At 41.7% G+C, this 26,904-nt stretch overlaps 1 pseudogene; it reads right to left on the reverse strand.

Annotated features, from left to right (window-relative positions):
- Positions 1-23,880: 23,880 nt before the first annotated feature.
- LOC122329150 overlaps positions 23,881-26,904 on the reverse strand; it is a 23,695-nt pseudogene continuing 20,671 nt past the window's right edge.

Below are 26,904 nucleotides of genomic sequence, written 5' to 3' on the forward strand. Positions count from 1 at the left end.
ACAGAGAAAATGAAGTTAAGTCTTTGTTAAACTTTCTTCTTATAGTTAGCGTTAACAACATTACAGAATTGTTATTTGATAGACAAAAATCCTAATGTTAAATACAAATTTGTATTCATGAACCGTTAGCTATTCGATTAAGACATGCAGAAAGCTTGTTTGAAAGCTACTATTTTCCTCTTTGGATGTCGAAATCAAACCTAAGCCATTGTGTTTGTCCGTCGTTTCAATTAATTGTTAAAACACACTCTCGGGATGAATGAAACCACGCGGGCTTTTTATTAACTCGTGTGAGCAGAGCTGTCTGTGTAAACAAGCGTTAGTTTTAAAGTGTCTTTAGAAAACGGGTGAAATTTATACATTCCGTCGAGTTACAGAGTTTAATTAAAGCTGCAGTCTGAGACGTTTTTATGTTCAGGATATACAAAATTACTAAGCGAGTACACCAATAGTGTTTTAATAAGTGTTTATATTCGGACTAGTTCGGGTAAGTACCGCTGCGGAGTAGCCCCATACCTGCGTGATTCTCCGTAGACGTACCCATAAAAGTAGTTCCGGCTGCAGTGTTCTTCCGCAAGAAGCTCTGTTTATTAACCGCTAGAGCGCAAAAAGTCACGAACTGCAGCTTTAATTATTTCCGATTTCGGGATTTTTGTGTTATTGAGTCTAGCATTAAATTGCGATTATATATTGCGTTCTGCTTTTTTATATGAACATTTGTTTTTTAAAATAGCCTACTCTTTTCAAATAATGCGGTTTATGCGAGGCCCCTGCGCTGCTGCGTGCAGAGTACACGTGAGGTCACGTGAAATCCGTGACGTCACAGTGAAGCATTCCACAGTATAAATTCATCGTCGCCTCACATTTAATCTAATCTAGTGTGATCAATTGAGTGAGAATCAGAGCAGAAAGATTATCACGTGAACAAACACTCAAAATAACTGTTTTCCAGCACTTCATTACAGCACTAGTGTTTCTGTCTGTAATCAATGGAGCTCAAGTCTAAAAAGAGTTCAATATTAGTAGATAATACAATAAGAGCTGGAGAAAAACATCACTGACCCTTCAGGAGCAAATCCAGAGGCTTCTCCTGCAGCAGCAGCTATGGAGAACAGCCCAGCAGGTGAACAACAAGCTTGTGAAAAATTCCTTTCTCTGAAATAGTTTTGTTGCAACAATTCCTTTTTAATATATTAAATGTGTGTATGACTTTTTCTTCTTTTTTTAAGAAAAACCAGCTAAACACAAGAAGAAAAGCCTTTGTGCATTCTTCAAGAAGACATGGCTTGCTGTGAAAAGCACTCGTCGAGGCAACAAAACAGCCCCCTCCTCAGCTTGTGACGGACACAGATTCAGCTGATCTTCAGTGTGGTCCTTCTGATCTCGAACCAGCAGCACACTGTCATCCAGCTGATCCACAGCCAGGCCCGTCCGGCCTAGAGCCAATAACTCTACAGGATCAACCTGATCCTCTGCCATGTCTGTCCAGCATCACACCGATAGACTGTGTTGAAAATCCAGCTGATCCTGAGCCAGCTGAAGGTATGTCTACTGTCAATTCAATTCTGTCCTGTTTTTCCCACTTTTGAGTGTTTATTTATCTAATACCTACATGTATGTTCGAATGTGCCTTGTAATATCTGGTGATAATTCTTAACTCTTCCATTTCTGTTTTTTAGAAAATCAAACAAACACAAAGAAGAAGAAACGCATTCTCACACTCTTCAAAAGATTGTATGGCTGTAAAATGTGCATCAACACGGAAAAAGCACAACAAAGTGGCTCCTCTTTGTGCACAGCCCGACTCCGATTCAGCTGATCCTCAGTTGGATCCAAACATTCTTGAACCGATGGCTCTGCAGCATTCAGCTGATCATCGGTCAGATCCCTCTGTCCATGAAACCATGGCTCTACAAGATCTGACAGATCCTCCAGAAGATCATCTGTCTTGTTCGTCTGATCCTGGTCAAGAACCGCCTGGTTTTGTGCCAACATGTCTGCAGGATTCAGCTGATCAGCAGTCACATCCATCTGACTTCGAAACCATGGCTCTACAAGATCTGACTGATCCTCCAGAAGATCGTTTGTCTGGTTCGTCTGATCCTGGTCAAGAACTGCCTGGTTTTGTGCCAACATGTCTGCAGAATTCAGCTGATCCACAGCCAGGCCCGTCCGGTCCAGAGCCAATAACTCTACAGGATCAACCTGATCCTCTGCCATGTCTGTCCAGCATCACACCGATAGACTGTGATGAAAATCCAGCTGATCCCGAGCCAGCTGAAGGTAGGTTTACTGTCATTTCAATTCTGTCCTGTTTTTCACACTTTTGAGTGTTTATTTATCTAACATCTAAAGTATGATGGAATGCTTATTCTTTGTGTCTAGCCTCAAATGTGACTTGTAATATCTGGTGATAATTCCTAACTCTTCCATTTCTGTTTTTTTAGAAAATCAAACAAACACAAAGAAGAAGAAACGCATTCGCACACTCTTCAAAAGATTCTGGCGGGCTGTAAAATGTGCAACAAAAAAGAAAAAGCGCAACAAACGGGCTCCTCTTTTGCACAGCCCGACTCGATTCAGCTGATCCTCAGTCGGGTCCATCTGTCCATGTGTCACGTCTCCTGACTCTTTTAGTTATTGTTGTCTCATGTCATGTGCTCTGTGTGCCCTGCCTTTAGTTTGTGTTAATTGTATTATTGTCTGCAGCCGTGTCTCGTTAGTGTAGTTAATTTCCTTGTGTATTTAGTCCTATGTGTTTTGAGTTCACGTTGTCCGATCTGCGATGTCCCTACCTTGTTTTTGCCTGCCTGTCTGTTCTGCCTGCCCTTTGTATCTTTGTTTTTGCCCGTTTTGGATTAAATCCGTTTAAGCTTATTTCGAGTCGCTTGTGCGAAAGCGCAAACGTGACACCATGAAACCATGGCTCTACGAGATCTGACTGATCCTCCAGAAGATCGTCTGTCTGGTTTGCCTGATCCTGGTCAAGAACCGCCTGGTTTCGTACCAACGTGTCTGCAGGATTCAGCTGATCTTCTTCCAGGCCCGTCAGCTCTTGAGCCAGTACCCCCAGAATTTCCAGCTGCTTGCAAGCATACAAGGATCAAATCAAGGATCAAAACCCGAGCAGCCTGTTTCAGCCGTCCAACTCCTGGTGAGTTTATTTCACTTGACTGTGTGCGTATACATGTATGTATAATTCTCATACGGTATTCCAAACGTAAATGATAACTGTTGACAAAGTAGTATTGCCTAAAAGCAATTGAATAAATCCTTCTGTTACATGTTGACTTATGGTGAACTCAAAATCTCATACTGAGTAGGTACTACATTTGAATTTGAACTTGCTTTGTGTTCAATTTTGGGCGTAGCATTAGTTTCAAACATTGAGCATATTTAGTTTCCATGTATCTGATGTGAATTGCATGTGTGTATTTATTCAAGCACTGCCACAGGATTTCATGTCAGACTAAATCTCATATATTAACATGCTCTCTTTGTATGTTTTTGCAGTACCATTTGATGAGATTTATGAAGTGGGAGATGAGCTTGGACAAGGAGGCTTTGCACGGTGTACGAGGGGACAAAATGGAAAAACACACGAGACCAAGGAGCAAATTTTATACTGTAAAAAAGTGTGCACAAAACAGAGGAAATGAAGCTGGAGAATATTATAAATTTGGCGCACAAAACAGGAATACTAATATAGACTTCACAAAGACCATTCCTGTCAGCTCCTCAAACTGATCTTAATATATTCAAGTTATTAAATAGGTAGAGTTACATTTTATTCAATAAAACCTCTACAAAAAAAAAAAAAAAAATCACTTGTGTAAAATTTTCTGGACCTCCATTGAAAAAACAGCCTATGCCAGGCTGGGAGAAATGAACAGTGTTGACATAGTTTAAACACTACATGGTGATAAAATTACACTGCTGTTATTTTTAAGACGGTGTCAGTGTGAAATTTAATCCAAAGAGGTGTAAAACCAAAAAAGCCACACCTCCACTTACTATGTCCGCCATTTTATTTCACTTGAAGACGAAGAAAAAGCAGATAAAACAGGTTCTCACATGGTATAGCTAAAATAAGTGTTATTTTTATACACATGCACAGGAGTATATGTCGTGGTAAGTCACATTTGATCAATTTGTGACTTTAAGATAAATCGACCACGTTGTACTAATAACGTTACCTCAGTAAGGTTCATTCAAATTGTGGATGCGGTCTAAACTAGGTCTCTAATTACGTGTCCGTGGATTTCCTAAATGAAGGAGCGTATTAATAAATAGTGAGTTCATACAAAACCCTAAATCGTGAAGCGTGGCGCCATCTTACACATTGACCAGCTTTATAAAACATTTCAGCTAGTCAATAGAAATGCTTTGGCGTTTTGTTAAATATAGTCTGTGGAGCAACATATAAATGCGCTGCATAGTGCTAACGTTAGATTAACAAAAGTAGGTTTATTTCGAGGGGTGCTGCAGACCTGGCTTTTTAATGTTTATTTTTATGAGTTAACGTTAGCTGTAGTGGTGTGTGTTTTTAGTATTGGTCTCATCTAGATACTATAGGCATTTTTGTGTTAGCTTGTTAAAAAGCACACCGACTGACTGGGATTATCCTGTGAGAGTGTTTCATTCTGAAGAAATGCTGGTTCAAGTGGAGTCTAAAGGAACCCAAACTGGATCCGAATACCAGTGAAAAATGGCGATTTTGACTTCTGTGAATTCATTAAGGAAGGTACATTTTTCACTTTTAGAGTAATTTTATTCTTAGTGTTATTTACGTTGAAGTTAACTATTATTACTCATATAAAAAGCCATAATAATCATAATATCCGTAACTTTCTTTTTAAATCAGATATTCAGTATATTATAAATGGACTTAATCCCAAATAAAATTGTGATCGCACTAAAGTGGTGTTTTAATTTTGTACCTTATAGTAATGTTAAAATCTCTCAAAATCTGTTGCATTGGAAAATTTAAGTTTGAACATGAAATCGAATGGTACTTTCTACCTCTAAGCTTCAACAAAGCTCAACTTACGCATGGAGCCAATGTGATCCTAAAGACTTTGCAGGAGTTGATGTTGATGCTGATATTTTTGAAGAGCTTGTGAGAACATCTAAGGTGTCCTTCAGACTTTTAGACGGTGATAAAGCCGGTAAGAAGCTGGTAAACATCCTTGTGGCTGATATGGTAGAGAAGTATGGGTAAGTTAGCAATAAAATCAAACACTAGTATTGCACTGGTGTTTTATCATAGTTTTTATTTTTATTTGTAATGTTCATTTATGTAATTTTTTTTTCATGCTGTGGTGTAGGATTCCACCAGCCTTTACCCGTGTAAGATATATGTTCCTGAATCATTACTTTATTCCTCAATTTGTGCTCGCTGACAGGCTATGTAAGTATACAGTACATGGAGGCTGTACACTTTCCTTATTTCAGCACATATCAAATGCGTGAGTCAATCAAATTATTTATTATTCTGATTATTTATCTCTGATGGAATTTGCAGGTTTTTTTTTTTTGGCTTTGTCAGCATGTTTTCTTTTAGAAAAATCTGCAGAACTCTGTGGGAGGAATGTAAACCTTGTCAAATGTGTCTGTTATTGGTAGCTGTGAGTATTATAAAATAAGTATATGTATGTTTTATTGTTTGGGTAGTGGGTCATCAACAGAATGAACGAGTCTGATTATGGTAAGTATAAATGTCTGTTTTTTATTTGTTTATTATGTTTAAGGTTTAACTGTATACTGTATTCTACAATCAGCTGTGGCGAGGAATGAACGGAACCACTAATAACCTGAAATAATAGAGCAGAGAGCAACAGACAAAACCACCTAATAATGTTATCTAACAGTGAGTTATTCTCTCTATCAGGAAGCACTGCTTCTGAACTCCCTTAAACATGTCAATTGCTGTCCTGAGTTTTCTTCCAGGAACACACACTTCACAATATCCCTCATTTTTATTAGAACAACTCTCCGAAGATTTTAGCATGGTAAAGGTTAGGACAATATTACTGTATTTGGTATTGGAGGAGTAGATCTGCTACTGTTAGTTATTGTTGTTGTTGTTGTATATTGCTCAGTGACATGTAGCACTGCCAGTTGATGTAGAGATTCATAGTCCTCATGTCCATTATTGTGAAACCCGTGAGACACAACAAAACATAGCTCCGATCACAGCGTCCTCTATTCTCCTGTTCTTTGTTTCCCTTGTTGAACGTGGTGCACAAATGACGTTGCTGTCAACCGCTTACCTCACTTCTTAGACGTCGCTGCCAAAGCAACCCTTTAAATGGTACTGGGAAATACTTCGCTCAACGAGATCAAAGTGATCCTCAAGACATAATAAAATATCTCATATATCACCCACAAAAATATCTGCACGTCAGGTCTCATCTGTTAATTTCTAACCTTTCTATTTATTTATGCATTTCATTTTTTAATGAATATAAAAAGACTTTCTTCAAGAGAATATAGCAAGCTATATAAAACATACTACAACACAACGCAAGAAGTGCAACAAAGTTAACTCTGTTTCCTCAAAGATCCACAGACGCTGCAGGATCCTCAATTAAAGGTTAACCCTACTGGATTGCCTTGGGTCAAGTCTGTGTATTTATGCACATGCTGTATGTCTGATCGCTTATCCAGGAATCCAAATGCAAATGATAAATCTAGTACTCTATATATCAAAGATGGGAAGCAGGTAAAATCACTCTTGATACGTCCTGAAAAATCAAACATGCCCTTAGTCAGCTAACCTTTGCTGAACTCCTCTCTCTAGAATGGATGTTACAGGCCAGTGTTTGCAGAAGTGGCTATAAATCTGGTAATGAAACTTATCTCCATTAAGCCCTTACAGTGTAGATTGGTTTGAGGAGGAAAATGATTACATTCTCATCTGGGAGTTTCTTCAACCCTGAAAAAGAGTGCACAAATCGATCAATGGAAATGAATCACAGACACATTGCCTGATGTTGTGAACAGTGCTTCTTAGAGCCAGTTGTCTTCTACCGTACATTGCGCTGGTCAATACAAAGATCCCAGAACTGTTTTATAAACAAATTTTGGGAAAAGCATGCACAAATAATTTACGCAGCCAGTATGTCATTAGTGATTATATTGTTTTCCAGTCCAATAGAAATCTGCTATAACTTATCTAGAATGTCCTGCCTTGGTATCTCTCGATTCAGCATTGGTGTGTTTTTATATCCAGAAGATAACAACTACGTTAACGCAGTGTCTCTAGCTGGTGTTCAAGAGGCCAACGTCCAGCTGATCCCACAACTGCAAACCCAAGGCCATAGGTCTTTCAGCACCACCACCGCTCCTTCTCCTAGGTGCAGAGGATCACATTCTCCACAACCATCCTCCTATGCCTCTCTCCTTCACTCCAGCCAAGGAGAAATGAACAGTATCCTGCACCAGGCATTCACAAATGTGGCTATGGCCATCTCCCGCTAGCCCTATACGCTTCGCTACAAACAGGAACGACATGCCTAAATCCCACTCCCTCGGCTAAGGCCAGGGAAAAGTCAAGCCGGGGATGCTCACTATCAATGCCCCGAGGCGACTACTACAGTTCCAGGTTCATGCCTTTGATCTTCAGGCTGCAGCAGAATGCCTTCAGGAAGCCCGGCCGACTCCCAGATTTAGCCACAAGCAGCTCCCGATCTCCCAAACACCAGCCAGCATTGCCTCAATATAATGCTCCAGCGCAGGCCGAGCATTCCTCCCCACCTCCCCACAGATTTGCCTGCCACCAGAGCCGACCATACTGCAAGGCCACCTTCACTAATGGCACAGGCTATGGCACCCCCTATCCCACTTCTGTCTTCTGCCTAGCTTTTGCCTACCTCCGAGCTGGCCAAAGCATGAGGCCGCCTCCACTGATGAACAACCCCCTTTGTTTTCCATACTTTTTCTCCAATCTTGTCCCCGTAGCCATTCAAAGTGCAAGCCTGCCTTTGCAATCGGTTCAAATGACCTTTTTTCCTTCCAGCACCCTTACCCACCTTAAATCTTATGCCTTATCCACAGCCACGCCCCTACCTATGCCACTGAACACCCTCGCTCTGGATCCTCCCCATCTCAAACAGTATCAGGACCTAGATCCTTTCAGAAATTCAGCATGCTGGCCCTAGATGCAGAACCCCTGCCAACCCCAGCACCTCCTTATCCAGAACTAATATACCTCTGAATCATCTCCCAAGACCTCTCTTGAAGCTTCACTTGATTTGATTCTCCAAGCCATTTCACCAGAACATGGGAATTTTGCTACTTTAAAGCATTCCTTTCCACCTATAACTTGCCTTCTCCCTGTTGTCTATCACTTAATTAATTTCTTACCTTAATATCACAAAAACTCCAAGTCAGCTCCATCAATGAATATCTAGCGGAATCCAATTTTTTCCATAAACTCATATACGGTTCAGCCTCATCTCAAATCACCAATGCCCATACTTCTCTTTTTTTTTTTATCAAAGTCCATTTAAGCAGCCCTTCCCACTCATACAGACACTAGGCAACTCATTACTCTCTTTGATTAATCTCATTCAATAGGAGATTAATCTCATTCAATTTACACTGCCCCGCTCGATGCTATGTTCATTTTAGCATTTTTTGGCTTCCTTAGATGTTCTGAACTAACTGTGACTTTAAACTTCAACCTGAAGTTCTATGAAAATCCATGCAAATGCAGATTAATAGATCCATATTTAATTACATTTAAATATATATGCATATATATCTTTATTAAATATTATATTTAATATTTGCTAGCTATTTACGTTGCATTTATATTTTTTCTCTTTAAATCAATTCAACTTTAATCTGTTTAATTTCTTTAATTATATTTAATTTATAGATCAAATTAAATCACACAGATGTAAACTGCTGTTTCTGTCAATGCTTTCAGGGAACATTTCAGTTGCATTGATGCCCATTCAGGGTTAGAAAGCTCTCTGGTTTCATCAAACATATCTTAATTTGTGTGAACTGTCCCTTTAAATCTTTAAACAGAGCCTAATGCAATGCTGAATTTATACTGGATTATTAGTATAGATATAGCAATATAGAACTTGTCTACCATGTTGACACAGGTAATTGACACAAAGTGTTAAAATAATATAAAAGATAAAAAGCCTTTAATGTACCTGGCTTTAACCATTACAAAAATGGTTTGAATGTTTCTAACCAAAATTGATTCAACTATACCAGTGGTTTTCAAACTTATTCCTGGGGATCCAGAAAAGATAGCTGTCAGAGAAGATAGACATGCAAATGAGCAGAGAGTGGATCCCAAAGAACAGGATTGAAAACCACTGGATTATACAATAAATATTGTATTACATGCTATTATATTGCTCTGTTGTATTCACTGCAACATCAGGGACAGTATGAATGCTTGAAAATAAAGCCTAATGTCTTTAAAGCCATTATTTCTGTGAACAAGTTGAGGTGTGTTTATTATTTCTTATGTCTATTGATTGACTAACATTAATTTCAGTTTCTTACAAATCTTCGACTAAAAAGTGACTAAAAAAATGTATAGCATTAGCATTACAGTTTACATTTCGACATTTGTGTTGTAAAAATGTAGAATCAATATTGAATTTAAATTGAATGTGTGGGTATAGCAGTGCAATCCAGTTTGGAGATCTATTACTGTCACGAATGAGGGGTCTGAGGCTTATGGATCCATGTGCAGGCTTTTATTGAAGAAAGGCAAGGTCATCAAACAGGCAGGCGTCAAACAGGGCAAACAGATGTATAGGAGGCGAGGCAATAACAAAATCCAAAAACAGGCAGTGGTCAGGTCAGGCAACAATCCAATCACAGAATCAGAAGACAGGCAGGGTCAAAACCAGGGAAACAAGAACTCAGAAAACACAAGGAAACTCGAAACAACAACAACAGTACAGGCGAACAATGCAACCTGCAGGTGAGTGACCTGCTTCTGAATTTATAGTCCTAAACAGGAAGTAGCAGCAGAGGAAGTGATCACCGATCACCCAGAGGTAAGAGCTCCTCTGCTGGCTTGGTGACATAGCCCTCCTAGGAGCGACTCCTGGCACTCCACAAGACAAACACCACAAAACAAAACTGGGAGCTTGGGAGGGGGTTTGGGAGGAGTCAGCAGACAGAGTCCAGGGAGGAAGAGACGGAGGGAGGAGCCAGGAGAAGACAGGAGGAGTCCGAACGGGAGGCGATCCAGAGCCCAGCCATGAAGGTCAGTGGTGGAGTCGACGGAGGGAGGAGCCATGGAGAGGTAGCGGCCATCAACCCCATAGGAGCCGACCGACGGCAGCGGCGGAGCAGGTGGTCGAGGAGGCGGAGGCGGAGAGCCGAAGAGCCAGGGTGACACAGAGGCATTGGATGTCCTAGGCGATACCGCAGGCTTCTGCAACTGACGCGGAGACGGGGGACGAGAAGGACGCGAGCGGCCAGAGCGACAGAGGACTGAGGTGGACGGGGAAGGAGGAGCCTGACAGAGCCAGAGGGATGGAGGGACGAGGCGAAGCTGGAGGAGAGGAATCCTGAGGCGACAGATGGTCGACGACCACCAAGGCGAGCCGGAGAGACAATGGAGCCTGGTGGAGCTGGTGGAATGACGAACCACGGTGGAGAGGAGGGAGTTAGAAGCCCAGGGGAGCCGACGGGTCTCACGAGCGAGGAGGAGTCCAGGGACTCGGAGGCGGGACGGTGAAGCGAGGATCCTTCACCCATGGCGGCGATGGAGACTGGCAGGTGGCGAGGCTCCAGGTGGAGGGCAGAGGATGAGTGCAGGGGCTGCTAGGATCCATCGATGGCTTGCAAGGGTGGGAGGGTGGGATAACTGGAGGCTTTGCACGAGGCGCGGGCACTGGAGGCGGCCATCTTGGGAAGCGGCTTTGGGCAGGCGGCGGCCATCTTGTGAAGCGACTCTGGGAAAGGTGGCCATCTTGTGAAGCGGCTCTGGGAAGGCGGGCGGCCATCTTGTGAAGCGGCTCGGGAAGGCGGCGCCATCTTGTGAAGCTGTTCGGGAAGGCGGCGGCCATCTTGGGCAGCTCGGGAAGGCGGCGCCATCTTGGGAAGCGGCTCGGGAAGGCACATACACACATTCATTCAAGGGCTAGTACTAAATTGGACTACAACTAGTAAATATAGCAACAAAGCTCTTTCAATCAAACGCACGATAAAACTGAATTCGCATTATAGCAACAGCAGTGTGGCGATGCTGACGTGATTTTGTTGATTGACAGAGAAAATGAAGTTAAGTCTTTGTTAAACTTTCTTCTTATCGTTAGCGTTAACAACATTACAGAATTGTTATTTGATAGACAAAAATCCTAATGTAAAATACAAATTTGTATTCATGAACCGTTAGCTATTCGATTAAGCTGCTATTTTCCTCTTTGGATGTCGTAAATCAAACCTAAGCCACTGTGTTTGTTCGTCGTTTCAATTAATTGTTAAAACACACTCGGATGAATGAAACCACGCGGGCTTTTTATTAACTCGTGTGAGCAGAGCTGTCTGTATAAACAAGTGTTGGTTTTAAAGTGTCTTTAGAAAACGGGTGAAATTTATACATTCCGCCGAAGTTACAGAGTTTAATTAAAGCTGCAGTCTGAGACGTTTTTATGTTCAGAATATACAAAATTAGCTACACCAATAGTGTTTTAATAAGTGTTTATGTAACAAATAACCAATAAAGGTGTGTAATATTTCTTTATATATATTATTGAATATGTATTCAGTATAGTAATATGCAAAGTAAATATATAAATATATTTTATTTGATTGTTGTCAAATTGAATTACTAATTAGAGAGGTGCGTGGATGGTTGCTGACGTCACTCATGCGCCAGCTCGTGGCGTAGAGATACGAGCTGTACTTCTGCTCTCGCTTATTCATGGCCATCCTTGCATATTCTTTCTTTAATTGTATGCCTGAACTTTTTATTGCATTAGGTAAATCTCAAGTACTTTATTTTCTGTACATTTGATTTGTATGTTCTTTTGTTATTGTAAGATGTTGTGAATGAATCATTCGGTTCGTGGAAACGGACAAAGTGCATAGAGTAATAAGAGCAAACTTTTTCTGTTATGTTAGAAGAATTGTTGAACATGGTTATGGACTCGTTTTGTGAAAAATAATGTTATACTTCAAGTTATCCAAGTTAATTGTTATTGAATCAATTGGCCGACGCCACTCATGCGCCAGCTCGTGGCGAGAGATACGAGCTGTACTTCTGCTCTCGCTTATTCATAGCCATCCTTGCATATTCTTCTTTAATTGTATGCCTGAACTCTTTTATTGCATTAGCGATTTGGAGTGTGCTTGTGGGAGTGGATGATTGCATCACGTTGCGATCTTTTGGATTCGTGCCAGGAGATACGAATTGGAGTTCACTCAGTGAATCGCATTTATTCAAGGACTCGCTCGTGAGGAGTGAACGGTTCTTCATCGTTGGTTTCGCGAGGATTCTGTAGGCATTCGCTCATACACTTACACTGATTTGAACTGAAGCAAACACATTTCGACCTGATTCAGGAGTTACGCATTTCTTCTGATAGTTTGGACTGTCTATTTTATTTTATTCAATTGTGATATATTTGATATATTTTTGTCAACCAAGTGACAATTACACTGCATAGTGTTATAACAAAAAGAGGGCACACTGAATACAAATAACACCTGTTGAAACGTATTTCTGTGTATGTGTTTTTATTCAAGCAGTTGGTGACTGAATTGACATTTCAATCGCGAGTGCAGACACATTTCTTAAGCGCAATTATTATTTTTTATACAATTCTGTGTTTAGTGTAAGACCCCGAACCCGAGACTCCAAATACTAGTGGTTAATATAAATAACATATATTTGGTGAGCTCAGACCCTGTAGATATTTTTCCTCCTCTTATTTATATAATTCCGGTAAACGGGTTACATTTATATTCGGACTAGTTCGGGTAAGTACCGCCATGGAGTAGCCCCATACCTGCGTGATTCTCCGTGAGACGTACCCATAAAAGTAGTTCCGGCTGCAGTGTTCTTCCTCAAGAAGCTCTGTTTATTAATCGCTAGAGCGCAAAAAGTCACGTTAACTGCAGCTTTAATTATTTCCGATTTCAGGATTTTTGTGTTATTGAGTCTAGCAATAAATTGCGATTATATATTGCGTTCTGCTTTTTTATGTGAACATTTTTGTTTAAAATATATAGCCTACTCTTTTCAAATAATGCGGTTTATGCGAGGCTCCCTTGCGCTGCACGCAGAGTACACGTGAGGTCACGTGAAATCCGTGACGTCACAGTGAAGCATTCCACAGTATAAATTCATCGTCGCCTCACATTTAATCTAATCTAGTGTGATCAATTGAGTGAGAATCAGAGCAGAAAGATTATCACGTGAACAAACACTCAAAATAACTGTTTTCCAGCCCTTCATTATAGCACCAGTGTTTCTGTCTGTAATCAATGGAGCTCAAGTCTAAAAAGAGTTCAATATTAGTAGATAATACAATAAGAGCTGGAGAAAAAAACATCACTGACCCTTCAGGAGCAAATCCAGAGGCTTCTCCTGCAGCAGCAGCAGCTATGGAGAACAGCCCAGCAGGTGAACAAATGCTTGTGAAAATTCCTTTCTCTGAAATAGTTTTGTTGCAACAATTCCTGTTTTAATATATTAAATGTGTATGACTTTGACTTTTTTTTTTTTTTAAGAAAACCAGCTAAACACAAGAAGAAAAGCCTTTGTGCATTCTTCAAGAAGACATGGCTTGCTGTGAAAAGCACCTGCCGAGGCAACAAAACAGCCCCTCCTCAGCTTGTGACGGACACAGATTCAGCTGATCTTCAGTGTGGTCCTTCTGATCTCGGAACCAGCAGCACACTGTCATCCAGCTGATCCACAGCCAGGCCCGGGTCTCGGCCTAGAGCCAATAACTCTACAGGATCAACCTGATCCTCTGCCATGTCTGTCCAGCATCACACCGATAGACTGTGATGAAAATCCAGCTGATCCCCAAGCCAGCTGAAGGTAGGTCTACTGTCAATTCAATTCTGTCCTGTTTTTCCCACTTTTGAGTGTTTATCTAATACCTACAAGTATGTTCGAATGTGCCTTGTAATATCTGGTGATAATTCTTAACTTCTTCCATTTCTGTTTTTTAGAAAATCAAACAAACACAAAGAAGAAGAAACGCATTCTCACACTCTTCAAAAGATTGTATGGCTGTAAAATGTGCATCAACACGGAAAAAAGCACAACAAAGTGGCTCCTCTTTGTGCACAACCCGACTGATTCAGCTGATCCTCAGTCGGATCCAAACATTCTTGAACCGATGGCTCTGCAGCATTCAGCTGATCATCGGTCAGATCCTCTGTCCATGAAACCATGGGCAAGATCTGGCAGATCTCCATGGAAGATCTGGACAGAATCGCTCTGCAAACCAGAATTCAGCTGATCATCAATCGGATCCATCTGTCTTGAAACCATGGCTCCACTGATCCTGATCCTCCAGAAGATCATCTGCCTGGGTCTGTTCCTGGTGCTGGTTTTGAACCAACATGTGTGAAGAATTCTGATCATCTTCCATCTGTCCATGAAACCAGGCCTGACTGATCCTCCAGAAGATCTTTTGTCTGGCTTGAGTCGGATCCTGGTCAAGAACCGCCTGGTTTTGCGTACCAACGTGGTCTGCAGGATTCAGCTGATTTCCAGGCCCGCCAGCTTGAGCCAGTACCTAAAATTTCCAGCTGCTTGCAAGCATAGACGAATCAAGGATCAAACCTGAGCAGCCTGTTTCAGCCGCCCAACTCCAGGTGAGTCTATTTCACTTGTCTGTAAAAAGTATACATGTATGTATAATTCTCATACGGTATTCCAAACGTAAATGATAACTGTTGACAAAGTAGTATTGCCTAAAAGCAATTGAAAGAATCCTTCTGTTACATGCTGACTTACGGTGAACTCAAAATCTCATACTGCTCATACTTCTGTAGTACTACATTTGAATTTGAACGTGCTTTGTGTTCAATTTTTGGGTAGCATTAGTTTCAAACATTGAGCATATTTATTCTCCATGTATCTGATGTGAATTGCATGTATTTATTCAAGCACTGCCACAGGATTTCATGTCAGACTGAATCTCATATATTAACATGCTCTCTTTGTATGTTTTTGCAGTACCATTTGATGAGATTTATGAAGTGGGAGATGAGCTTGACAAGGAGGCTTTGCACTGTGTACGAGGGGACTTCAAAAATCAACGCAAGAAGGTAGGAATCACAGCTTTATTCACCAAATGTATATAGAAGATATCGATCAGTGCTTAGACCAAAACATTTTTAATATCAATTTAAATATATAATCACAATATCATGATCACAAATATTTCTATGTGTGTGTATATATGTGTATAAATTTGCAGATTCAATATAATCAGTTTGCCCATTTGTAACATACAGTGCGCTTATAAATAATTTCATTTATTTATTCATTGATTGCATTTATTTTTGCAGGTTGCCATCAAAATCATCCTCAAGTGTGAAAGAGACAAGTTATATTGAACTAGTGTTGACATAATGTACATAATTAAATACCTAACTACATACAAATTACATTGCAAACAGAAGTGAAATGTGATATTGAACTCTTAATTACTCTTTTCTATAATGTTAGCCTGGCTGTTCAAAGCCACTGTTTGCAGAAGTGGCTGCAAACCTGCTTGCTGACACAGGCACCATTAAGCCCCTACATTGTGTACATGCTGGAATGGTTTGAAGAGGAGGATCGGTTCATCCTCATCCTGGAACATCCGAACCCTGCAAGGACTTGCTCAAATTTGTGGTTAACAACATGCATTGGGCGAACGTAATTACAGACACGTAGCCTGATGTATCAAGCGGTGCTCGGGGCCAAGCACTGTCTTGACCGAGGTGTCTTTCACCGGGACATTAAGTTGAATAACTTTCTGATCAACACGACGACTAACCGAGTCCAACTAATAGACTTTGGCTGCAGTGACCTCAGTCAAAAGTACAGGCTACTTGGGTGATTTTATAGGTAAGTTGGCGTTACTTATGAGGCCTAATGAGAAGTCAAACTTCTGAGTAGTGATTTAATGAAAACAAATGGACATTTGGTCAAGTTTCTGGTGACATTTGTTTGCAAATAGATTTTGTAACCTGAATATGCCTTGCTTTCATGAACAGGAGGAGTCTGCCCGCCTGAATACTACAACGACTTAAGATACAAGGCAGAGCCAACAACCGCCTGGTCTCTGGGTGTAATGATGTACGCAATGATGTGCAAATGTCGACCCTTTAGCAGTCCTGAAGACATGATGCATGGCAGTCTGAGTTTTAACGCTAGAGTATCCACAGGTGAGAGAATAATCAACTACCAATAACACAGTGACATTAAGATTGTTAAACACACAAAGTTTAATACATGCTACATATTTCCATACTTGATAACGTTATATGTCATGGACATGAAAGAACACACATGACTAACCAATGAAAAACTTGTACAGAATTGTAGAATTTGATAAGTCGCTGCCTGACTGTTGACCCAACTAAGAGAGCGACTATTGAGAGATCCTACAGCATAAAATGGTTTCAGCAAGGACAAATGTCAGGAGTAGCTCAGAGTCAGGCAGAGTGACTTAGGAGGGAAGGCAGATGATGACAGAATCCTCTTCTGAAAGTACAAGAAGCGGATGACCTAAACTGCATGCCATTCACCAGAGAGTCTCCGGAGCAGCAATGTTTAGTAAAAAAAAGAGCAAACTTAATGGACGAAATGAAAAACAAATTTCTAAGAAATTAACACACGAAACCAAGGAGCAAATTTTATACTGTAAAAAGTGTACAAACAGAGGAAATGAAGATGGAGAATATTATAAATTTAGCGACAAAACAGGAATACTAATGTAGACTTCACAAAGACCGCTCCTGTCAGCTCTCAAACTGATCTTACTATATCTCAAGTTATTAAATAGGTAGAGTTAAATTTTATTCAATAAAACTCTACAAAAAAAAAAAAATCACTTGTGTAAAATTTTTCTGACCTATTGAAAAACAGCCTATGCCAGGCTGGGGAGAAATGAACAGTGTTGACATAGTTTAAACACTACATGGTGATAAAATTACACTGCTGTTATTTTTAAGACGGTGTCAGTGTGAAATTTAACCAAAGAGGTGTAAAAACAAAAAGCCACACCTCCACTTACTATCCGCCATTTTATTTCACTTGAAGACGAAGAAAAGCAGATAAATCAGGTTCTCACATGGTATAGCTAAAATAAGTGTTATTTTTATACACATGCACAGGAGTATATGTCGTAAGTCACATTTGATCAATTTGTGACTTTAAGATAAATCGGGACCACGTTGTACTCAATAACGCTACTTCAGTAAGGTTCATTCAAATTGTGGATGATGGTCTAAACTAGGTCTCTAATTACGTGTCCGTGGATTTCCTAAATGAAGGAGCGTATTAATAAATAGTGAGTTCATACAAAACCCTAAATCATGAAGCGTATGGCGCCATCTTACTACATTGACTAGCTTTATAAAACATTTTACCTAGTCGCTAGAAATGCTTGGCGCTTTTGTTAAATATAGTCTGTGGAGCAACGATAAATGCGCTTGCATAGTGCTAACGTTAGATTAACAAAAGTAGGTTTATTTGAGAGGTGCTGCAGACCTGGCTTTTTAATGTTTAATGAGTTAACGTTAGCTGTAGTGGTGTGTGTTTTAGTTTTTAGTATTGGTCTCATCTAGATACTATAGGCATTTTTGTGTTAGCTTGTTAAAAAGCACACCGACTGACTGGGATTATCCTGTGAGAGTGTTTCATTCTGAAGAAATGCTGGTCTCAAAGTGAGTCTAAAGGGAACCCAAACTGATCCGAACACCAGTGAAAATGGCGTATTTTGACTTCTGTGAATTCATTAAGGAAGGTACATTTTTTCTACTTTTAGAGTAATTTTATTCTTAGTCTTATTTACGTTGAAGTTAACTATTATTACTCATTATAAAAAGCCATAATAATCATATAATCCGTGACTTTCTTTTTAAATCAGATATTCAGTATATTATAAATGGACTTAATCCCAAATAAAATTTTGATCGCACTAAAGTGGTGTTTTAATTTTGTACCAACAAAGCTCAACTTGCCGCATGGAGCCAATGTGATCCTAAAGATGAGCTTGTGAGAACATCTAAGGTGTCCTTCAGACTTTTAGACGTGATAAATAAAGTAAGATGCTGGTAAACATCCTTGTGGCTGATATGGTAGAGAAGTATGGGTAAGTTAGCACAAAATCAAACGCTACACTGTAAAAAAATCCTGTGAAAAATACAGTAAAAATGTCTGCTTTCATTTGAAGGAATTTTCCGTATTTTTAGTTTACAGGTGTTTTCCTGTAATTTTTAATGACGCGTTGCATTGTGGGTAAGATCCTTGTGGCCAAACGCTGGCGTGCGTGAGAGGCAAGTGCCATTAACACATTTCATTCAAATTCTGGAGAAGGTTTAGATTAACGCCTAAAATAAAATTTACATTAACGCCAATAATGTATTTAGGTGCTGTCTTATTAGTTTGTTTAGACCCGTTTAGTTAATTTAATGTTGTGCTTGTCCTCGCTCAGTGATTTGAATCCAGTTTTGATTTACTTGCTATTTGTGGATATAATGTAGATATATGACTGTGCCTTTGTGTTTTAGTTTTATTCGACTAATTTATTGTGTGCCAAGAAAACAAACCGCTTACTTAATCGATAAGGTTTAACGCCTGAGGTAAATATCTTGCATTTAGTTTTTGTTCTTTTCTTAATTTATACAACACAACTTGTTTTAGTAACGCTGCTATTGTATTTAAGCAAAGTAGTTATATCTATCTGGTTGTTGTAGTTTACGTAGTTTTGTATTATTACAAGCATGGCAACATTTTAATAACGTTATAGGCACATTGATAAAAATGCTGAGAAAATAAAAAGGTTGTCACTTCACCACACTAGTAATGAAGTGTCAGGATCAGGATCAGTAGTACTTTTTTTTCTTCTTGACCGGTTCTGTAATTTGGCCATTCAGTTAAAAATCATTGTTTTTTTTTAAAACAGCGCCATCTTGTGCGTAGACTTAAAAAGTAACTTTGTATTAATATATGTTGGCTTGCAGTGTTTGTGAATTTAAATGCTTTCATTATCACAATATCTAAAGTAACTGCAGAACCTGGGTTACAGACATGTAATACACAATGTTTTTTTCGTGGCCATAAAGACTGTGAAGAAAGTTTCCTCATTCAGTTGCTTTGTTGCTCATATGTTACTTAACACATCCAGACAGACAAACATGGAACCGGAACGTGGTCTGTGCAAGTAGTGTTCAATGAATTTTTGCAGCACAGAGTAGCTAAGATATAAAGGCTTTTGTGTCTCACTTATGTGGCTACATACAAGAGGCTGACTATAACTGTTGTCCCTTTATGGGTGTGTCTCAAGACTTTAATGTAAAGACATCCTTTTCATCACATATTTCCAGATATCATAGAAGCTGAATGTCACCCAGATTTCACCTTGTTCATCTATGTGAGGTTGCAGTACACACTATCTTCAGGTGAGGAAGCACATGTCTGGATAGTGTACTCTCATGAAGTTGATGTGACTGGATGGAGACCTGTAAGGAAGTGTGGGCATAGGGGGTAGATTTACTGAGATTCTTAATTACTACAGTAGCGACTTACGCCCACCCCCGGCTAACCACCTGGGGAAATAACACTCAAAGAAAAGGCACGCAGGTTCGCTTTCCTCCCAGAGAACATCAACTGAGGCATGAGTCAATATAAAATAATGCTTTATTTTATCTTAATTATAAAATAATCTAACAAAGCACAACATGGAATTAAACAAGTGGCCTGAGCCATCACCATCAAAAGAACCACACACATCGCAAAAATTAAAGAAAATAATGGAGCTGGGTGTCTTCAGAAGTGGGCCAGCCTGTCATGGGAGCAGCCGGACAGCCCAAATTGAAGCAGCCTTTCTCTGTGAATGGTAAATCTCAAAAAAACACACTCTAGTGGAATTACACTGCAACCAAAACTCTACACCCTACACTTTTGATAACAACGAGTCGTCAATCCCCACACTACAGGCCGCCCACTCTGGTACACTCCCAGTCCTGAAAGAAACCAAAAAAAGAATAAAACTAAACCATCAAACACACTTCAGAGGGTTAGATTGACCCCCTGTAGTCAATCAACAGCAACCGAACATGAATACAAACGAAATACCCAAAAATCCAAATGCAAAAGAAAAATACAAAAAGCAAGATACAAAAGCAAGATAGAAAAAGCAATCTCTAAATTAACAAAACAAAGCTTTCAATACTCATACTAATAACAATAGTGGTGATAATAATAATAATAATAAACAACAACGAATAGCACATTAATAAACAAAGACAAAAATAAAGAAAATGAAGACTAAAGCAAAACAGCACTGTCGCGCAGTTTAGGCCACATGTCCCCAACGATCGCCCTCTTGAATGACTAAAATATATCAAGCAAGTTAAAAATACCTTACCTTATCAGTAACAGGTACAGGAGACTTCATAAATTCTACATACCAGCTTAAACGTCATAAAAATATGCTATACTTTCAGATTCTTCTGCTGATCACTGACAGGAAAAGGACACGCGATTTGAAAGTTCACCGCAAACTCATGCCTATGTAATGCTCCACGCAAATCGAACAAATGGCACTCACTCGAAAGTGGAAGGAAGTCGCTACCTATATGTTGTCCAACACGCGTATCCAGCTTCACTTTCTTCCAATCGCCCATATAACAGCATCCAGGGGAAAACCAACCCTCTAAACAGTCGGATAAACTCCAGTGGGTCAACTCTAATGAGTACAGAAAACTTATTGGAACCCACCATACATGCGGACCATAGGTACGTAACGTGCAAGCCATATTACCCCAACTCAGAGCGGCGGAATCTGAAACGGTGCAGCAATGCAGTGATCGCTAATCAAATGACCTGGTCCCCACGCTGGGGAATCACCCCCTTTATACCACGGCAGATGTAATTGACTTAATTAGCAGCAACCTGAGATTCACTGACAACCTACCCTCCACTTTTGCATCACGCCGAACTCGACGATGCCCCAGCAAATAGCAACCTCATCACCTCAATTCCATATCTAAAAATAGCCTCATAACAATTAGGGGACCCCGAAACTATTAGTTCCTGCCACTGCAATGAGGAGGTGGTGAGGGTTGGAAATGGTGACCCGCGGTTACTTCCTCGCTCTGTCTCGCCTTGCACTTCTGCTACTCCCAAATCACACTGTCCAATCCCCAAACTGGATACCGGGCAGAAGGGAATTTCACCACCTCCTCTTTCTTGCAGAGTATACTGAGAGGCCCTGGGACCAGCCAGGTTCAACACCCTCTGGTGACTGATCTCATTGCATGTGTGCGCTAGGCAGGTGCCACACCACTCCCTACCCAAACTGCGACCTCCAGCTGTTACCTGCAAAACAACCATCTCCTCCTCTTTCTTCCTGCAGCATAGGCACTCTAGGCACTCCAACTGCTGGTTTGAGTGGTTCCTCTCAAGAAAATCTCTACCCTGTAATTTCGCTGTCAATTGGGGAACTATGTACATTCTCACCTTGCTCCAATCATCCCTGGGAGCAACCCTGAATAAAACCCCACCACCCTGAGCCCGGCACTCACCTGATACTCAATCGAAGACCCACACATCCTGAATCTTTATGTCGACCTTTATGACTCACGGTCCTCATGAGGTACACCAGCTGGCTCTCCTGACTCGTGTACGTAAGGTAGCATCCCGCACCTGCTGGTCATACTTCCTCACGCCGCTTATTGCCTCCAGTCGCCTCCCCCGCACTTCTCAAATGCAGTATGGTAACTCCATAGCCGGATGGCTCCAAAATCCATTCATGACGAGCACCAGCCACTGGTTCCTGTACCCTACCCAGCAGGAAGTCCACGGGCAATCGCGGGTTCCTGTCCCACGATCAGTGGCCAGGGCGACTCACCAGCGGTTTGACAGGAGGGGTGAGGTTATAAATAAAAGAGAACCTGGAGGTAAAACATGACACCCATAGTCCCTCTTCCTGGACACTGGCAAAGTGCGTAGTACAGGTGCAGCAGTCCTCCGTTAAAACGTCTGATTGGACCATATATTCTTCCCTTTGATGATAAGGGTCGCATTTAAGATTTTTTCCACTCCATACAGGTCAGCATTGAACTGGCTAATAAGTGAGGACTCAAAGCACCGCCTCGATCTGAAATGTAATCGCCTGGAATACCAAACTGTAAAACCACCTCATTGACCAAGACTCGAGTAACTGTTTCCAGCCTCGCTGGTCCGGGTGTAGGAATGAGCCAGAGTATATTTGGCAAAGACGTCAGTCTGGTCATTTCAGAACATTTTCCAATTTTCCCGCGTAGAAGGCTCTAACACAGTGTAGTCACGGCCAATTTCATTAGCTTCGAGATGCCAGCAAAATGACCCATGGTGAACTCCCAGCTCCCGGGCCGTAGTGTCTTTAGCAGACTGACATCTTTCAGCATTCCTGGCACCAGCGGGCAACATCTGATGCTAACCTCTACAATAACAACCTTCCGCCGGAACTGGACTCCGCAGTTCGCTTCAATGCCCTGATGTCCATGACATTGATGCAGAACTGAGTCAGCACTCGCTCTTCAAAGCAGATGGTAAGGACAGCCAAGACCTCTCTCCCACCTCATAGCATTGTACTGAACCACTGTACAGTGTCCCCATCTTGTTCTACAAAACGAACCACTGGCGGAGCAACCTTTCAGCTGCCTCCATTATGACAGCCTCTGTCACTGCCGCTCCATCCCGGGATCGGGCTTTTCCGCTCTCCAAAATGGCAGGAGCTCAGAAATGACTGGATCTCTGCCTGCAATGGGCCAAACTTCACATCCACAAACAAGAGTGACCAGTAAAAGTAGCGATAGCTGCTTGCTTGTACCTCTTATAACTGAACCTAACTCTCTCAGTACTTGTTGTAGCACTGGGCGGGTATTGCTGTTCCTGGCTAATCCATGCAAGGGCCCCTCTTCTGAGAAAATTCTGAGCGCAGAAAGAGCATCGGTATTCCTGGCTACTTTTCCTGACCTCCAATCTTGATCTGAAAATTGAAAGCAGCTAACTGGGCAGCCCACCACCTGCTCAGTGGCCCCCAATTTTGCTGCAGACAGACGACTCAATGGATTGAGCCATCCGTGTGAAGACCACACCCACTGACTACCCACGAGATAGCTCCCCCTGAACAACTGAACATGTGGCCCACTTCTGAGCGCCAAAAACTCCAGCTTCATAGAGTCTGAGGCTGACATGTTGCGCCCAGTGGGGTTCAGGATTACGATTTTCCAGCATACGCATTAGGACGTGATTTTTCCTTCCTGTCTCTGAGAAAGCACTGCCCCCAGGATACCATAGTTGCAAGGCCCACCTCCAGGATAAAGGGGAAAATCTCGCGATATATTAGAAGAGGGCAGTGAGCTTATCCGTCAAGTCTGGAAACTCTGTTGGCACGATTCACTCCAGGCCGCTGCGCAAAACCTAATCCAGCTTGCTTCCTCGCCCCAGCCCTAGCACTAAAAACCGAAGGTCACTAACTTACATGCAAGGGCTGCAAATCCTAGCAAACCTCTCCACAAACCGCATGCGCGTAATAACTTTCAGCAAAGCCGGTAGCGAGCTAACTTACTAATAGTCGATAACTACCGAGCCACCGCCGATCATTGATTTTGTACTAGGTCTGTAGCCACACTTTCGAGGAAACGGCACATGACCTAAATACCTCACTCGGACTTGAAAGAAACACTACCTCCATTTTGGCCTTTAACCCTCTCCCCGATCCAGTCGCCCTGAAGAGTCAACCTCCAGCCTTCTCCAAATGCTGCTCAGACAGAAGAAGAAAAGATCACAATGTCATCCAGGTACAAACAAATAATGACTGGCACTGTTGATCACCAAACAGACGTTGTGCATGAGTCTCTGAATCGCATTTAGGGGCATTGCAGAGCCTTAAAATGGCATCCTCTATTCCATCTGAATAGGCCACAATGCAGGCAAAAAGGTGTCTTATACTTTATCCTCCCTAACAGGAACCTCTGGTTATACCTTACTGGTTAAATCCAGAGTTGAAAACCAGCAGTGCACTCTGTTAGGCATCCTGACACCTGATGCGAGGTAATGGAAGCGCATCCTTCCTGCTTGGCTGCAATGGCGTAACCCACACACATGAGCGTAGATTCTTACCTGCTTCACAAGCACACCGAGAGGCAAAAGGGCCTACAACTTCTCTCTCGAGCAACCTGGCCCTCCAAATAACTGGCTGATGCCAAAATGCAGCTGCTTCATAATCGTGGAGGTACCCGGCATACCGCATGCCGGTCAGGGACATCATCCAATAATGGGATGTCATCATATGAAATCAAGTCCAGAGTATCCTAAATTCCCTCTCAAAAGCAGAAAACACAGACTGGTACTTCCGAAGGAGAGCTTAACCTTAGCCTGATTCTCCTGACTGACAAAAGAGATAAACCCACTGTATCCAGCAGATCCTGAAAGGGCCAACACCGTCTGGGAAGAAACAGAATGACGTATGCCTCAGGCTTTAATCTCTCTGAGGACCCTAGGGCAAGTGAATGAATAGATACACTCTTGTCAGTGAGCCAAATACACGATTTAGGGAACAACAAAAATACCAGTAGTCCTTACATTGGTAAATCGAACATAGATTTGTAACCTTAATCACTCTGACTAATGTTGAATGATTGAATTTATTAGAAATGCACCGGGGTTTTGGAGAAGTACATTTAACACTGTCAGAGTAATGGTTCCTAACAGGTGGCTGCCACTTAATTTGATAGTGCCACCTGGAATACGACCTGTCAGAGGACCACGCACGTACTCACTCACACCAGACTTCAGGAGCGGGCCGACACTCACTACTATGGCAGTGTTGTAACGCCTGAAAGACTAACTTTGGCACAGCTCGCCGATGCTGGTGGAGACTTTAAAAACAAGGTACCCATGCTGCATCAAAAGTTCCTGACAACAACGACCCAGCATATTCATCCTCTAAGACACCTGGTGCCCAAGCACACATAATACCACCATGAGTGATCCCGACTACCAAAAACAATTACACTTCAAGCAAACAACTCTTCCACATTAGTTCAACGAAGTTAACTCCAATATATCCTAATGTAAGTGATAGATAAACCCATTGGCGTATTCTAAGCTGCAACCATTGACAAGTTCCAGACTGGTCCTGCCCCCGCTGCCTGCATCACTGCCCCCTCGGCATCTTTCAGTCATGGTAGAAACCATGGATCCTGTGTCAACTCAAACAATGAACTGACACTCCAACCCATTACTACCATCAAATGAGGGACAAGATGACATTAACTGTGACACTGAATCTTCTCTACCTGAAGTAATAGAGCCAGAATTGCCCCCTGCACAAGCTGTGGCTCAAACAACCCCAGTGCAACCAGTTTTCCACTCGCACCTGGAACGAGTGGGAATGTAACCTCCTAAAGCTCCCACACTAGAGAGGCTATGGAGGGAGAGCGATGGGGACCTTGCTTTCCTCATCCACACCCCATGAATGACCTGTGTTTTTACACTGCTGCTAAATCACTGGGCCACCACCATTTGGCTGAACACCATGGCAGGTTTTGTAACTGAACAACACTTCTGCGTAAGTTTGAGATAATTGTTCTGCTGCTGCTTTCTCAAATACTCCTCTCTGCCTCACTCATTTCCACAGACTGGGAGTGGTTGGTTCACCCGTGAAGGTGCACTACTTTGAACCTCATACTGGAAAGCAAAGGGGCTGTGGGAGCCACGAGAATTACCTGCCACGTTTACTGTACATTTCAGGCAAACCCTCCCTTTCCTCGTCAAGAGCCACGACGCAATTGATTCAGTACTTCTTGTTAGCTGGGTTTGACACTCTAAATCTCACCTGTTTTTAACCTTTACGTAGCGCACTATCACAGACATATTTCCACGCACTGGATCACGCAACAAAGTTTCGACACATTGACACAACATAATCGTGACGTCTGGCTTCACCTCTTCTCCAGGGAGGCACTCTAGGACAAGAGAGAATTTCTAAAAGAGTTTCTCCCTCTCCTGTTGCTTTCTCGGAGAAAAGGCTTCTTGCAAGAGACATATAGGACTGAGTACTCCATACAATCTCCTTGGCATGGTACATCCATCTGGATCTCCCTGCTCGCCACTACTGGTCAGCCTCCACTCTAACACTGCTTCCTCCAAGTGATCTAACACAAAGAATGACTGGTCGGTCTTTAGATAAGCGCCGAGCCGGACATAAGCCTGCGTCACTCTCTTCAACTCTATCTATTAATCCACTGACTCGCACCAGGGACAATTGGAGCATTTTTCTGTCCCAGGTACCAATACAGATAAACGTTGCGGTTCACAGCAACACCAGCTGGAAGCAGACATAGGCCGCGCCGGAAGATAACCGCGTACTCAGTCACCGCGGATCGTACAGGTGCATCCGCCTGAAGCCTGCTCTCTGGCGTGAGTTTCAAATTATCGCTTCTTAATTGGCTACAAGCTCGGCGACCCCTAATCTGGCCTTCCATGATCAAAAAAAGGGAACACACTTACCAAGTTAAAGGAAATCAGCACCAACGATACTCCTAACCAAATGGACATCAAAGTGTTCTGCTCTATTAACATAAACAGAAAAACAAACTAATTTAGCTCAACTGTGTTAAGAAATATCCACGCTCAAGTTCATGTCTCATACAGGAGCGGTTAAAATCCTGCCGACTACGCCA

This window comes from Puntigrus tetrazona, chromosome 23 (assembly GCF_018831695.1).
Source record: "Puntigrus tetrazona isolate hp1 chromosome 23, ASM1883169v1, whole genome shotgun sequence".
NCBI lineage: Eukaryota > Metazoa > Chordata > Actinopteri > Cypriniformes > Cyprinidae > Puntigrus > Puntigrus tetrazona.